This window comes from Triticum dicoccoides, chromosome 3A, assembly GCF_002162155.2.
Source record: "Triticum dicoccoides isolate Atlit2015 ecotype Zavitan chromosome 3A, WEW_v2.0, whole genome shotgun sequence".
Taxonomy (NCBI): Eukaryota; Viridiplantae; Streptophyta; class Magnoliopsida; order Poales; family Poaceae; genus Triticum; species Triticum dicoccoides.
Window position 1 is genome coordinate 597,372,977 of NC_041384.1, and position 16,991 is coordinate 597,389,967.

A 16,991-nucleotide genomic window follows, 5' to 3' on the forward strand; every position below is an offset into this window, starting at 1 on the left:
GGAAGAGGGGCACGGGGAGAGGGGAGCGGTGCAGGGGGTGCGTGGCGTCGTCCGGGGAGGCCAGGGAGGAAGCAGGAGGTGGCTAGGGGGGGGGAAGCAGGAGGTGGCCGGGGCAGCGTCGGCGAGCGCCACGCCTCGCCTCTGCTCGTCCTCCTGGCAGAGGAGGAAGAGGACAAAGGAGGAGGAGGTGGGCTGGGCCGGCTGGGGGAACTGGGCCGGCTCTGGTAAGCAGGTAAGTGGCCCAGGTGGGCTGCAGGTAAGGTCCAGGTAATTTCTATGTTATATTTTTCTGTTCTGTTTTGTTTTTATTTAATTCTTTTGCCACTGTTTTGAATTTAAAAATAATTCAAACAATGCCAAAAACTCCACTGAATATTTTATATTGCTAGATGGACTTTTCCAAAAGCTTATAAAATATTTCAGGGATATTTGAAATTATATTCTAATTATATGAATATAATTCAAATTCAAATAGCTAATGATTTAAATTCAAAGTCCCAAAAATAAATCCTTAAAAATGTTCAATATTTTGGTTGGGACCAGAACCCTTACCAAAAATTATCAAACATTTAAGAGGAGCATTTTGGAGCAATGAATGAGATTTCTAGGGTTTTTGCCCCTCTTTTATTTAGGGTTTTGAGGCTTCCAATATTCCTCAATTCAAATTTCATTTGAATTTAAACATGATGCAGCAACCAAGCTAGTCCAAGGCCAGGGTAAAGCTAGGGATGTGACAAGATCGTCGTGACAAGAGGATAAAATATCTATGGTATGATCATAGAGATGAATATCTGAATTACGAGTTTGGCACAAAATTAAGACATTGTAGAAATTGTTTCACAACTAATACAGCCTGGAACACCATAGTGTGATGGTGTGTCCGAACATCATAACTGCACCCTATTGGATATGATGCATACCATGATGTCTCTTATCGAATTACCACGATAGTTTATGGGTTAGGCATTAGAGACAACCACATTCACTTTAAATAGGGCACCATGTAATTCCAATGAGATGACACCGTATGAACTATGGTTTAGAGAAACCTAAGCTGTCATTTCTTAAAAGTTTGGGGCTGCGACGCTTATGTGAAAAAGTTTCAGGCTGATAAGCTCGAGCCCAAAGCAGATAAATGCATCTTCATAGGACACCCAAAACAGTTGGGTATACCTCCTGTCTCAGATCCAAAAGCAATAAGGGATTGTTTCTAGAATCGGGTCCTTTCTCGAGGAAAAGTTTCTCTCGAAAGAATTGAGTGGGAGGATGGTGGAGACTTGATGAGGTTATTGAACCGTCTCTTCAACTAGTGTGTGGCAGGGCACAGGGAGTTGTTCCTGCGGCACCTACACCAATTGAAGTGGAAGCTTATGATAGTGATCATGAAACTTCAGATCAAGTCACTACCAAACCTCGTGGGATGACAAGGATGCGTACTACTTCAGAATGGTACGTAATCCTGTCTTGGAAGTCATGTTGCTAGACAACAATGAACCTACGAGCTATGGAGAAGCGATGGTGGGCCTGGATTCCAAAATGGCTCGAGGCCATATAATCCGAGAGAGGATCCATATATGAAAACAAAGTGTAGACTTTGGAAGAACTACTTGATGGTCGTAAGGCTGTTAGGTACATATGGATTTTAATAGGAAGACGGACAATGATGGTATGTATCACCATTAATAAAGCTCGACTTGTCGTTAAGATGTTTTCCGACAAGTTCAAGGAGTTGACTACGATGAGACTTTCTCACTCGTAGCGATGCTAAGAGTCTGTTGGAATTATATTAGCGATTACTGCATTATTTATGAAATCTTGCAGATAGGATGTCAAAACATTGTTTCCTCGATGATTTTCTTGAGGAAAGGTTGTATGTGATACAACCGGAAGGTTTTGTCAATCCTGAAAGATGCTAACAAGTATGCAAAGCTCCAACAATCCTTCTAAGGAATGGAGTAAGCATCTCGGAGTTGGAATGTATGCTTTGATGAGATGATCAAATATTTTGGGTGTATACAAAGTTTATGAGAAACTTGTATTTCCAAAGAAGAGTGGGAGCACTATAGAATTTCTGATGAGTATATGTTGTTGACATATTGTTGATCAGAATGATGTAGAATTTCTGGAAAGCATATAGGGTTATTTGGAAACTGTTTTTCAATGGAAAGCCTGGATTAAGCTACTTGAACATTGAGCATCAAGATCTATAAGGATAGATCAAAATGCTTAATGGTACTTTCAAATGAGCACATACCTTGACATGATCTTGAAGGTGTTCAAGATGGATCAGTCAAAGAAGGAGTTCTTGCCTGAGTTGTAAGGTATGAAGTTAAGACTTAAAGCTCGACCACGGCAGAAGAAAGAGGAAGGACGAAGGTCGTCCCCTATGCTTTTGTCATAGGCTCTATACGGTATGCCATGCTGAGTACCGCACCTGATGTGTGCCTTGCCACATGTCTGGCAAGAGGGTACAAAGGTGATGTAGGAGTAGATCACCAGATAGTGGTCAAAATTATCCTTAGAGGAATAAGGATATGTTTCTCGGTTATGGAGGTGATAAAGAGTTCGACGTAAAGAGTTACGTCGATACAAGCTTAACACCTATCCGGATAGCTCTGAGCAGAGATACCGGATACGTATAATGGAGCAACAATTTAGAATAGCTCCAAGTAGAACAGTTATTTGAAATGGCTCCAAATGTAGCGTAGTAGTTGCATCTACAAGATGACATAGAAATTTGCGAAGTACATACGGATCTGAATGTTGCAGACCCGTTGACTGAAACCTCTCTCACAAGCATAACATGATCAAACCCAGAACTCTTTGGGTGTTAGTCACATGGGGATGTGACCTTGAGTGTTAATCACATATCGATGTGAACTGGATTATTGACTCTAGTGCAAGTGGGAGACTGTTGAAAATATGCCCTAAAGGCAATAATAAATTGGTTATTATTATATTTCCTTGTTCATGATATTTGTTTATTATCCATGCTAGAATTGTATTGATAGGAAACTCAGATACATGTGTGGATACATAGACAACACCATGTCCCTAGTGAGCCTCTAGTTGACTAGCTCGTTGATCAATAGATGGTTACGGTTTCCTGACCATGGACATTGGATGTCGTTGATAACGGGATCACATCATTAGGAGAATGATGTGATGGACAAGACCCAATCCTAAGCCTAGCACAAGATCATGTAGTTCGTTTGCTAAAGCTTTTCTAATGTCAAGTATCATTTCCTTAGACCATGAGATTGTGCAACTCCCAGATACCGTAGGAGTGCTTTGGGTGTGCCAAACGTCACAACGTAACTGGGTGGCTATAAAAGTACACTACAGGTATCTCCAAAAGTGTCTGTTGGGTTGGCACGAATCGAGACTGGGATTTGTCACTCCGTGTAAACGGAGAGGTATCTCTGGGCCCACTCGGTAGGACATCATCATAATGTGCACAATGTGATCAAGGAGTTGATCACGGGATGATGTGTTACGGAACGAGTAAAGAGACTTGCCGGTAACGAGATTGAACAAGGTATCGGGATACCGACGATCGAATCTCGGGCAAGTATCATACCGCTAGACAAAGGGAATTGCATACGGGATTGATTAAGTCCTTGACATCGTGGTTCATTCGATGAGATCATCGTGGAACATGTGGGAGCCAACATGGGTATCCATATCCCGCTGTTGGTTATTGACCGGAGAGTTATCTCGGTCATGTCTGCATGGTTCCCGAACCCGTAGGGTCTACACACTTAAGGTTCGATGACGCTAGGGTTATAGGGAATAGATATACGTGGTTACCGAATGTTGTTCGGAGTCCCGGATGAGATCCCGGACGTCACGAGGAGTTCCGGAATGGTCCGGAGGTAAAGATTTATATATGGGAAGTCCTGTTTTGGTCCCGGAAAAGTTTCGGGTTTTATTGGTAATGTACCGGGACCACCGGGAGGGTCCCGGTGGTCCACCAAGTGGGGCCACCAGCCCCGGAGGGCTGCATGGGCCAAGTGTGGGAGGGGTGCCCCCCCCCCCCACCAAGGCCCAAGGCGCAAGGGAGATTGGAAGGGGGCAAACCCTAGGCTCAGATGGGCCTAAGGCCCACCTAGTGGTGCGCCCCCCTCTCTCCCCCCTTGGCCGCCCCCCTAGATGGGATCTAGGGCTGGCCGCCACCCCTAGGGGTGGAAACCTAGGTGGGGGCGCAGCCCCTCCCCTCCCCCTATATATACTTGAGGTTTTGGGATGCCAGAGACACGATTCAATCTCCTTCTTGGCGCAGCCCTACCCCTCTCCCTCCTCGTCTCTTGCGGTGCTTGGCGAAGCCCTGCTGGAGTACCACGCTCCTCCACCACCACCACGCCGTCGTGCTGCTGCTGGATGGAGTCTTCCCCAACCTCTCCTTCTCCCCTTGCTGGATCAAGGCGTAGGAGACGTCACCGGGTTGTACGTGTGTTGAACACGGAGGTGCCGTCCGTTCGACACTAGGATCATCGGTGATTTGGATCACGACGAGTACGACTCCATCAACCCCATTCACTTGAACGCTTCCGCTTAGCGATCTACAAGGGTATGTAGATGCACTCTCCTTCCCCTCGTTGCTAGATTACTCCATAGATTGATCTTGGTGATGCGTAGAAAATTTTGAATTTCTGCTACATTCCCCAACAGCTGGACGGCGAGCGGCGGGCGGCGAGCAGCGCCGGTGATTCCTCTCTGGTGATTATCCCGCTAACAGTGGCGGGCCTATTCCGAGCGTTCCGTGCTGGGTCGGCGGTCAATGAGCGGCGCGACTGATTCCTCTCTCGCGATTGTGCGGCCAACCGTGCTCAATCCCCAACTATCCCCAATTGGATTTGGGTCCCTAGGTATGAGGATTTATACCCTTCATATTTTCTGCTTTGCCGCATTCTCCTTTGTCCCAATTGCTCATCTAGTGGGTTCCTCTTCTCTAGATTGGGCTAGATTTGCAAAGCAAACAGAGGAGGCGACTAGCTCATGGCTCATTGGGTCGTCTCCTCCAAGGTCAGCACATCTAAAAAGGAAATAGGAGAGGGGACGAGGTAGTGGCATCTTGCCAGCAACTCCTTATTTTCCTAGAGGTCACTGTCCAGATTTTTGTCTTGAAGAAATTGGCGAGATATAATTTACTTGCTCCTAATTAAGTGCCAGCAAGTGTTTGTTTTGGTGCTGCAATGTTACACAATGAGAAGGCAGATTCCTATAAGTGGTTGTTTCGCACTTTCTTGAAAGCTATGGGAGGGGCTGCACCTAGGTTTATAATAACCGACGAATGTAGTGGCATGGACAATGCAATAAGGGAAGTTTTCCCAGCAGCCGCACATAGGCTATGCATGTGGCATATTATGAATAAGATTCCGTAGAAGGTTGGCCCTAATTTGAAGACCGATGAGGATTTCCATGAACGATTAGGTCGGTGCGTGTGGTCTTTTGAAACTCCTATTGAATTTGAGGAACGATGGAAAGAAATTATGTCAGACTATGGGTTGGAAGATGATGAATGGTTCAGTAAAAGGTTCAACCTTCGAGAATCATGGATACCAGCTTATTTCAAAGAAATAGCTTTGTCAGGGCTTATGCGGACCACTTCAAGGTCAGAGAGTGCCAATTCTTTTTTCTCACGTATTATTGGTTACAAACATGCTTTGGTTGAGTTTTGGCTTAGATTTTACACGGCTTTGGAAGAACAACGTCATAAGGAGTTGCAAGAGGACCATGTGAGCCTACATACGATGCCTGTGTTGAAGACATCATGGGCGATTGAAAAGTATGGCAGCGAGGTGTTCACGCATGAGATATTCATACGATGCCTGTGTTGAAGACATCATGGGCGATTGAAAAGTATGGCAGCGATATTGTCTCCACACCGCACACCGTGTCCGGCTGGCCGGATCCCGCATGCATGTATGCATGATAATCTACGGGACCAGCAGAGAATGATGGATCCAGGTCCAGCACGAGCAAGCAAAGCGCCGAGGAGCGGTAGCTACCGCACGTCCCATCAGAGCGGGTGGCAAGCGACGGGCGGATCACGCCATGCAAGGCGCTACAATCCACAGTACCCCCCGTGAACCGCAGGCATCTCCCCGCCCAGCCTCCGCGCGCGCCCTGCCTCCGTCACGCGACGAGACGAGACGAGACGAGAGGATCGCTGGATTGCTCTAGCCACCCATGTGCCCTCCCGGCCCCTTCGCCGTCTGCCGCGCGCGAATCGGCACAGAAACGGGGGGCTTGGTCGCTTCTTCCGCGGCTGCACTGCATCTCGCGTCTCCGTGCAGCTCGGCGGCACGCGCGCCCGCGCTGCGCCGAGGCCGGGCCGGACTGCCAGATGCTCGGGCCCCAGGATAGGAGTGGTGCCGCTACCAGACGAAACAGCTCTGCTTCCTTCACCGGCTTTACTGTGCGCCGTGCGTCGAGTAGTCATGCGTGTACAGTATATAGCAGTTCTGTAACTCAGACGCACACGCGACGATTCAGCTAGACACCACGGTTGAACAGAAAACATTTGTGCAGACAGAGTGCAAAAGGTCTCCTGCTCTATTTGACGGGTGCGGGACCAGATCAATGGCCACTGCACTGGCTAATGGTATATTAAGGTCAAAATAACCAACTTGTAGATGATTAGATTTAATTTTGGATATCAACGCGTCTGTAGTCCAACGGTTAGGATAATTGCCTTCCAAGCAATAGACCCGGGTTCGACTCCCGGCAGACGCATTTTTTTAACTCCTCCCCGAGTCATTTTTTTCTGCATGGAGAGTCAATTTCTTTCTTCTGCCGTTCATTTTTTTCTGCATGGAGAATCAAATTCTTTCTTCTGCCGTTCTGTATCTAGACGACCCACACGCAAGATCCAGCTTACAACAATCCACCCCAAGCCCTCACTCACATCAGCAATCCACCCCAATGTACAGTGCTCTCATTTCTCACGTCTAAAAAACTGGATGTCATCGTCAATCTATCCTCATAACATATCAAAACCTACAGCTGGTACAGCGACATACCACATGCACACGGTTTAGAAGTCGTAATCATCATCAACATTGGTGACATTAGAGCATCTACAGCCGGACACTCAAAATTGGCCTCAAACGTCCGAGCAGCCCGCCCAGTCACTCACTGGGCACGATTTTTTAACCCATACGGACCCCTTAAACGGGCCTCAAATTCCCGGGCTGACCGGCACCCCTCATATCCAGCTCAAATATGGGACGGGTACGGGGACGTCCGTCGTCGCGGTGTGAACGTCGCATGGCGCCGCTCCGGCTCATCGCCCGAGACCAAATTCGGCTATTTAAGTCGGTCGGCGTCCCGCAACCATAACCCATCCAACTTCCCCTTTCTGTGCCGCCAGTCCGAGCCCATCCACCTCCTCCCTCTCCCGCTTCGGCGCTCTGCCATGGTCTGACGCTCCTCCCGTGCTCCGGCGCTCCGCCATGGTTCGGAGCAAAATCACCTACTATGCAATGCTGACGCCAGAGCGCCGCTACGAGATCCAGCAGGAGATCCAGGCGAGGCAAACCACGTGCGCCGTCCGCATCACTGTCGGGTTGCCTTCGGACTCGCCGGAGTTGGAGGTGGAGAAGGAGCAGCCGGGGGAAGAGGAGGAGGAGGAGATGGCTTCGATGGAGGTGGAGGAGGTAGAGCAGCAGGAGTCGGAGCCGTCGGGCTTCAATATGAAGCAGGTGGAGGCGGAGTTCGCCGTCGCCCATTCGGAGGAGATGGGGGAGCAGCAGGCCATCCTGGAGTCGATCTAGGATGAGGCCTATGTGGAGGCCAACCGGGCATTCCTTCGCTAGGAGGAGGCGGCATCCGACACGCTATTCTCCGAATTCGACGCGGAGATAGAGGTGGAGGAGGCCGAAGCAAAGCAACTGAAGGAGCCGAAGATGCAGCTGCCGCCCATGCTGCCGGAGCCGGGCACGGAGATCGTCGACATCTCCGACGACGAGTAGGTCGGTGATCGACGTAGTACGTACGTCCGCACGCGTTTGAGAGGTCGGATTTGTTAAGTACGGATGTAGATGCTCTTAGACATCTTGCTAGGAGTAGAAAAGAGCGTTTGCATGTTGCTCAAAATACTTTGTGCAGATAGAATGCAAAAGGTTTCCTCAGAAATTCAATTCTATTTCATGCTTGCAGGATCAGATCAAATGCCTTGATGGCCATTGCACTGGACGTTGGCTAATGGAATCTTTACACATTTCGTCGAGAAACGATACTATATGGAGGCGCATTTTATTTAATCAATCAACGCGTCTGTAGTCCAACGGTTAGGATAATTGCCTTCCAAGCAATAGACCCGGGTTCGACTCCCGGCAGACGCATTTTTTTAACAAACCTTTTTGCCGTAATCTTTAATTAGACTAAAAAATGTCACTTTCTCTCTTATAGCCTCATGTAGGACTTCAACTTTCCATTAATCCAAAAAATTCAGATTTGTTTAGATAAGATGAAGACATTTGCTTGTCACTAGTTCAAGCTTTAATTACAATTCTCATGCTGAGATCTTGTTTTGAACCCAAGTTCACCTATCCAACGAGTCAGCTTGTACCACTGCACGTTATATTTCTGCCAAAATCTCAGATTTGTTTAGATAAGATGAAGACATTTGCTTGTCACTAGTTCAAGCTTTAATTACAATTCTCATGCTGAGATCTTGTTTTGAACCCAAGTTCACCTATCCAACGAGTCAGCTTGTACCACTGCACGTTATATTTCTGCCAAAATCATTTGTGCTGCACATACAGGGGACAGTACAATCTAACATAGTGTTTCTTCCATAGTGCATGGTAGGTTACACTTTTTAGTTCATTTTTAATCACTTCATCAAGTTAAAAGCATGGATGCATTAATGCTTACAGATAGCACTAAAAGATAAACCAATGTACAATATTTTCTTCTTCTTCTTCTTCTAGACGACACCGAGTATTGCATAAGAAAGGCCACTTCATTCACCACTCTACATATTGTCATAATGCAAAGCATCCTTTTTGCCGTAATCTTTAATTAGACTAAAAAATGTCACTTTCTCTCTTATAGCCTCATGTAGGACTTCAACTTTCCATTAATCCAAAAAATTCAGATTTGTTTAGATAAGATGAAGACATTTGCTTGTCACTAGTTCAAGCTTTAATTACAATTCTCATGCTGAGATCTTGTTTTGAACCCAAGTTCACCTATCCAACGAGTCAGCTTGTACCACTGCACGTTATATTTCTGCCAAAATCATTTGTGCTGCACATACAGGGGACAGTACAATCTAACATAGTGTTTCTTCCATAGTGCATGGTAGGTTACACTTTTTAGTTCATTTTTAATCACTTCATCAAGTTAAAAGCATGGATGCATTAATGCTTACAGATAGCACTAAAAGATAAACCACTGTACAATATTTTCTTCTTCTTCTTCTTCTAGACGACACCGAGTCTTGCATAAGAAAGGCCACTTCATTCACCACTCTACATATTGTCATAATGCAAAGCATCCTTTCATGGAAATATGGCTGAATACTTTATGGCACTTAGATCATGAGGTTCCTTGTGGACTGTGGCTTGATTTGAATTGCAGGTGCAAGGAGGCATTTCCCTCCCTTTTTTTAGATCAACCATATGGCTTTTATTTAAACGATGTTTATGACGATAGCTATAGGTCGTGGGAGGCAAGCCAAACATGGTGCCCACTATCAGGAGAAGTAGCGGCCTTAACATATTGCATTCTTGATACTGGTGACTAATAGACACTTCTTGGAAGATCACTTCTTCGCTAGAATCTCCTTGGTGATCACATCATAGCTATCTGGGTTCTCTTCTCTGATATTGCAAACCACTTGAAGGCAATTGCAGTAATTTGTAGCTTTGTTAGGTTGAGATCAAGGGCAAGTGACATTGCCTCGCTGCATGCAATTGCTTCTAGGGTCGCCGAGTGAGTAAGTCCATCAAAACTATTGATGAAGCTCTGAGGTACTTACCACCAACATCTCGGCAGGTCACACTAACGACGCCTTTTCTTCCTCCTCTATCTACTCCTCCATCAACGTAGATCGTAGCATTCCCTACCAGTGCCTGCCATCCCCATCTGGCCGGTTGTCGAGACAGCCCATGCTGGCAGGATTTCTTTGCTGGTAGCATATCCAAGTTTGCAAGAAATCATTGAATAAAGGAGAGAGTCAATAGTGGGCTCTGGAATTGTTTCTCGTGGATTGCCTTCCTACAATCCCGCCATATAGATCAGAATGTGACGAGGACCTTGACCACCTCCGCATTAGATGCAATGTCAATAAAATTAAACAACCAAAGCTTGGGATCCTCCTGGTTCCTCGCTTATACAAACTCCACAATGGCATCGTCCAACAGCACCCATACACTTTCGCCATGTTGCACTTAGTGAGAGAGTGGCGCCATGAATCTCAACCACATATTTGCATAATGTACACGTGGCCTACTGTGCCATACTTCTGGATAATTTGACATCTCCCGTTAGAAGTGACACCTGAGCTAGCCGCCACGCCAAAATTTTCATCTTGGACAGAACCTTGATTCCCCAAAGACCCGCCTACTTTCTGCGAGTGTCGTCAAGATCAGACGAGTTTGGCCAGTGTTCAAGGCAACCTTCCTATTGTCGATTGGTATCAACAAGCAGGCGATAGGCAGAGGGAACAGAGAACCGCCCTGAAGCTCCGTAGCGCCAGGCCTAGGAGTCTTTCGGCGATATGGAGCTCAACGAAATGTTAAAGACCATGTCTACATCAACCGGGGTGAAATGCTTGCTGACCTCCTCTTTATTTCATGCACATGCAACATGGTTAATCACTTTACTCACGTACTCCGCGGTGCTGATGCATTTGCACTAATTGGCTTCAGTTTATGATTCCGCGGGATCCAGTTATCAAAGAACTTGGTTTTTCTCCCATCTCCAATAGCCTGATGATCCCAAGGCAGACCACGTCCCTTCCCTCGCAGATGGATCTCCACAAGGCCAATAGCCTCGATCCAATGGAGGTTGACAAAATTAATCCTTCTAGGAAGTAGACCGCCTTAAGTACAACTTAGAGTCTCCAGGTTGATTGCCATTCTCTAATCCTGACGCGCCAATGGTGCAAGATCGAAGCGTATGATATCCTGAAAGCCAAGATCACCATAACGCTTTGGCATGGTCATCACCTCCCAAGATACCTTTGTAGTTTTGCGCTCATCGTCCTTACCGCCCTTCTAAAATTTTCGTAGTAGGGAGTTAATATGCTTACAGAGTCCCCGAGTCAACTAGAAACAAGCCATGGAATATGTGGGGTTAGCCTGAGCAACAAACTTGATCAAGATTTCTTTTCCTCCGCAAGATAGGGCCTTTTCACCCTCCCTCTTACTCTTGCCCAAAATATGTCCTTTAGGTACTTGAGCACACCATTTTTAATGCGATCGGCAAAAGAAGGTAATCCAATGTGACGCCCCGAGACCGATGTGCCAGGTGTCCTCCAGTTATTCGCTGTTGTTGCCTTGTCTTTGCTTGCGTGTCATGCATTTCATATCATGTCATCATGTGCATTGCATCATCATGTTTTCAAAACTTGCATCCGTCCTGGTCTCCTCGTTCCTTCCGTTGTCCGTTCTGAGCCCAGACACACTTGCACGCGCCCGCGGCACCTCCAAGATATTATTTTTATAAGTGGCCGGATAATGTTCTCGGAATGGGATGAAAGTTGGCGTGTGGTCTTATTGTAGTGTAAATATGCCATGCTATTTTATACTAAATATGACATGCTATTTTATACTAAATATGCCATGCTAGTTGTATTGGATCTGCCATTTTAGTTGTACTGGATCTGCCATGTTAGTTGTGTTGTATCTGCCATGTTAATTATGCTGGATCTGCCATGTTGTTTGTACTTTATCTGCCATGCTAGCTGTACTAAAAATATGCCATGGTATTTGTAATGACTCTGCATGGCATATATTTCCATGACAATACGACGCGGTTTAGAGACACATAGTGTGTTGTGTGCAAATGTATGGGAAACAAGTTGGAAAAATCGTAACGTGCATAAACCGCAGCAAAGGTTGTGGCTACATGATCAACCTACCCATGCTAGCCGGTGCAGTTAGCGATGAAAAAGAAGAAACAAAACAGCCAAAATGAAAAACGACGATGACTTTCACTACCCATGTCTGATGAACTACATTTTCCATCTTTTTTAAAACATCATAGACGCATTGGAAACAGCAAACCGGTGCTAGAAACGATGAAACCATTGTAATAATGACAAACATAAAAACATATCTGCTGTAACGCCTAAAATAGGTTCATGTCCACACATATATTACAGAAACTATTCAAATGTCACTCACACACCACCACTACATACTTAGGCTACGCGGGGTTGCAGTCATAACATAGCACACGAACATAGTTTTCAACGAGAAACAAAGAGATAGTACCTTACATTCCTCGGCAACAGAATGTAAGGTATGCGTCCGGTGTGTAACACCACGTGATCACTTGTACTTCTTGATGACTTTCTTGACAGCTTCCTCCACGAACTCGCGTGCTCCAGACCGCTTGTTGAAATCTTCAATCGTCAACCAGTTCCATGTGTAGATTTTCCGGAGCTCAACGACCGTTGCAGCTGTGATAGGGGGGACAATTCTGCCTTCCCACTTTGCAAAGTATTCCAGCGCGTGAAAGCCACAGTCCGTCCTGCACGAGGAAAAGAGTCAGGTGAACACGCAAAAAGGACAGTCGTAACAAAGATAGACTTCAATTCAGATGTGACAACAAAAGAGGGGTTGGATTGATGTAAATGGCACATGAAGAAAGGAAGAAATTACGTGTTCCCTTGCTTCGCAGTCGCCACATACTCAGTCGGGAAATGCCTGATCTGGACCTTTGAATGTTCGTAGTGACGGTTCCATGTCTCTTTGAGGTTGTTAATGAAGAATTCGGCATGCGTAGTAAGGTCTGCATCAGCTTCCGAACGAATTGAATCAAGCACCTCAAAACGTTGGTTCTTCAGGTCAAGACAGATCGCATAGTGGTGACAACACTTGTCGTGTGGGTCATGTGGTGCAAGCTCCTGGAACATGGGGAACATGACCTGCATTTAAAAGTGAAGAAATGAGAAGCAGAGTTCACATAAAGAACAGCAGAGGGACAAAAAAATTAGAATCACGTAGAATGTTTGGTTATGGGTGGGGGTAGTTGAAAGAAAGTTGCCGTCCATATATGAACAAAATGTGCCGTGTATTTTACTATCAAGTTGCCACATAGTTTGCACGGGATGCAAAAATCAAGAAGTCAATGTGCACGGCAGCTGTTGCCACATGAAAACATCTGCCACATAAACACAAAGTGCAGATGATGGCAAAAAACCACACCATGTGAAAAAACATTGCAGACAGGGAAGGAGTACTCACATATTTCTTCAGTGTGAGCTTGAATTCACCGTGTTGAGCAAAAAATTTCCTCAAGATTTTGTGGTCGAAGTCACCATCCCATATTTTGCAGGTCACACTGTAATGCATGATTATCTTGTCGGCACACACATCGGTGTGATTGTTGATGTTGTCGATCCCACATGCAACTACATTCGTCGACATTTTACCGTTTGGCCTCACGGAGTCGGCAAGATCACCCAGCTCGACGTATGTCGCTCCGCATTGAATGACTTTGGTTCTGTCCAAACATAAGCTGTATGAAAACGATATGACATGGAATAATCATGCCTACTAAGTAAAAAAAAAATATGAAAGAACTAAAACGTAAGCGGATCATGTATAGAAAGTACGAAGAAGATGAATGGTAAAAAAGGAGCAAAGCAAAATGAGAGATTATGGGGTGTGGTCATTTACGCTTTCAGCTCCTTCATGTGCTTGCTGCTGGCCCTCGCATTTCCAAACCGCTTGACGATATCGTACAGCTGGGTCTGTTCCTTAGTGGCCCTGAATTCGGGCTCGTAGTCTTCCACGGGAGGTGGGTGAACTACCCTCTGCTGCCTCACAGAACCAGGAGTGGCACTCCTAATGGTATCCACAGATATCGTATCTGCAGGCACGTTGGAACTTGATTGCCCTTGCCCTCGTGAGGACCTCCTATGCAATGCTGCCTCCTCAATCATGCGGTAAGCTTCGTCAAGTGACGGTGAAATCTCCTCAGGGGTGGCTGCAATGATAAAAAAAGTAGGTTAGGATACCTAGAAAATCAAAAACAGATGGATTGTGAGAAGATAGGGTGCATGATGTGAGATATAGGTAGAAAAAGTGGGGCAGTTGCCATGTGTTGTTGAACTACAGTGGCCATGTCGTAGCAACTACAATTGCCATGTAGTTGCACTGTAGTTGCCATCTAGTTGGACTGTAGTTGCCATGTCACAGCAACTACATTTGCCATGTTGTGTCAACTCCATTTGCCATGTGATTGCCGTATGAAAAAATGCAGCATGGAAACAAAAAATGCAGGCGACATGGCGTGGCAAATCCAATTGCCATGTGTAATGCACTGTATTTGCCATGTGACAGCAACTACAGTTGCCATGTTGAATCAATTTCAGTTGCCACGTGGTTGCCCAAATGTCAAATGCAGCATGGCAGCAAAAAAATATAGGTGACATGGTGCATCAAATCCAGTTGCCATGTCATCACATGTCAGTTGCCATCACAAGTGAGAACCCCCAAAATATATGATTGGGACAAAAGTCAAACTACAAAGATGTATACAAGAAAAATCATAAGGACATGACAAGTGTACCTTGCACAATCGGCTCTGCGAACTTGACAGCCTTACTGCCCTCGACCATTGGCTGCGCCATCATTGCGGGCATGCCTCCTGGGAAAGCAAAGGCAACTGGCATAGGATCTTGCACCACCGGTTGATCTTGACTGATGCCAAGGCTGAAGCTCGGTGGGTAAAGGCCATTGGGTGCCTCTCATTCCTACTGGCCGGACCACGAACGACTTGCGGGGCAGAATCCAAGGGTGAAAGATCGACAAACATATCTGAATCGGCCGCTACAGAATGATCGGCCTTATTTGCAGGGCGGGGCGTGTTGTCAGCGGTATCAGCCGCAGCTTTCATGACAATCTTCTTGTTTGGGCTGTAGGGGACACCGACATTGACTGGGAGCCTGGAAGTGCGCAGATTTATGCTGGGGATTTCCACTGCGGGTAAAGGCGCAATCTGCTCCGGTTTTTCACCTGCGTCACTCGTGCCCAGCTTGACACCTGCACCAGTTGTGCTCCAGTCTTCCGATTTCTCTATCCCATTGCTTTTGGCAGGTGGCGGGAACAGTGTGGGCGCAGGAACATAACCATACTCGTCTCTCCTGCTCCTAGCTACAGCCGGTGCGTTGGGTATGTCTGTTGGTTGCTTGCGGGGGCTACGACGCCTGGGTGGAAGACCAGCACACGAAATAGTCGCCTTAGCAGTATCTGCATCGACAGGAGCTGGAGCTGTTGTGCCAGGACTCTCACCTGTAGATGGCATATCCTTGTGAACTGCCGCCTCAGCCGCTTCTGTCGTGGACACAGGAGTGCCACCACGCACGCGCTTGGAATCAGTGTCAGATGAGCGGGAATCTTCCTTGCTTAGGTTCGTCTCGGGAGCGTCCACTTCAACGCTTGTTGATGGGGTGGCATGGCTCACAGCAGCATCCTTCATTGCTAGAAGAGTTGGCAATATTTCAGCTGTCCTGGCAGATACCGACTCGTCACTCCTCGATGTACAGATGCCTGTTGTTCTAGCCTGCACATCTGCAGCCGGCGGAGATGGTCGGCCACTTGCATCAGAGTTGGTGGGAGCGGTCAACAGTGCAGCAGCAGTATTGTCGCCTGGTGCCTTATGTACATCTGAGTTGCCCCCTGTTGACAACTTTGAATGCAGGCGTTCGAGCGGGTCCTTACTGATATGCTTGGCCCCGCGTGTAGTAGTCTTCTTCACCCTGCAAAAAAAGCACATGAAAAAGGTATTAAAAATGAACAAAAATATGTTTGCCTTGGTAGAAATCTTAAGAAAATGAAAAACAAGTGGAAAAGCTGGTAGTTGCCATGTAAGGGGAACGTGAGTTGCCATGTGTCATAATTAGCAGTTGCCATCAAGCAACAATTGCCATGTTAGCCAAATTGAAGAATGATAAAAATGTCTGATCTGCCATGAATGCAATTTCAAACCTAGGTGTGGGATAAGCTCACAAGCCAACGGTAAAGATGGCAGTTGCCATTAGGTACATTAAAGTTACCATTTGGCCTAGATTCCAGTTGCCATGTAAAAAACAATAGGAGTTGCCATACACTTAAAAAGGAAGGAAAAAATCATTTGGAGAACAACAGTTGCCACGTGGGGGGCGATGATAGAAGACAATGTGACAAGCTAAACAGATGCATTGGAAAATCAAGAAAATATAGCGCTATGTCAATGAAAGCGGATGAAAAAACCTACTTCTTGACTGCCTTCCTCATGTCTGGCAACACGACAGGATCCCCGGTGTTGGTCGACGTCGTGCGAGGAGATGACTTGGTGGAAGGGGTGTCACCGGCAATGAAGGCGCCTTTGTTCAACCGAGCAGAAACACGGGTTGGCGTTGACGCCTGTTTCTTCGTAACTGCTCATCCACCAGCTGTCGGCTCGCTGCACGTATGAGATGGAGGAAAAAAAAGGTGGCAATTGTCAAACAGCAAACTCGTTGCCGCGCTTGACAAAAACAAGTGCAAAAAAAGGATGAGTCTGTTCGAAGAAAATAGACAAAGCAAAAAACTAAAATAAAAGTCGAACCTCTTCCTGGCAGCTACGAGGTCGGTCCTAGACCTCTTGCCAGCAGAACCCTGCCCAACACCCTCTAGAGCCCTCCCCCTTTATGATGGCAAAACCCCATCGCCTCTCGCAGCCCTGTGTTATTTCACTTTCTTCGGTTGGGGTACATCTGTTGCATCCTTGCCCTTGTTACCACCTGCGTGAACTTCAGCATGATCATCATCATCGGTGTCCTC

General features: G+C 46.5%; 2 non-coding genes across 2 annotated transcripts; both read left to right on the forward strand.

Moving 5' to 3' along the window:
- Window positions 1-6,666: 6,666 nt before the first annotated feature.
- TRNAG-UCC lies at window positions 6,667-6,738 on the forward strand. The gene has a single exon. It is a non-coding gene; the product is annotated as a tRNA-Gly (tRNA).
- Window positions 6,739-8,276: 1,538 nt separating this feature from the next.
- TRNAG-UCC lies at window positions 8,277-8,348 on the forward strand. Its single transcript has one exon. It is a non-coding gene; the product is annotated as a tRNA-Gly (tRNA).
- The last annotated feature ends 8,643 nt before the right edge of the window (window positions 8,349-16,991 follow it).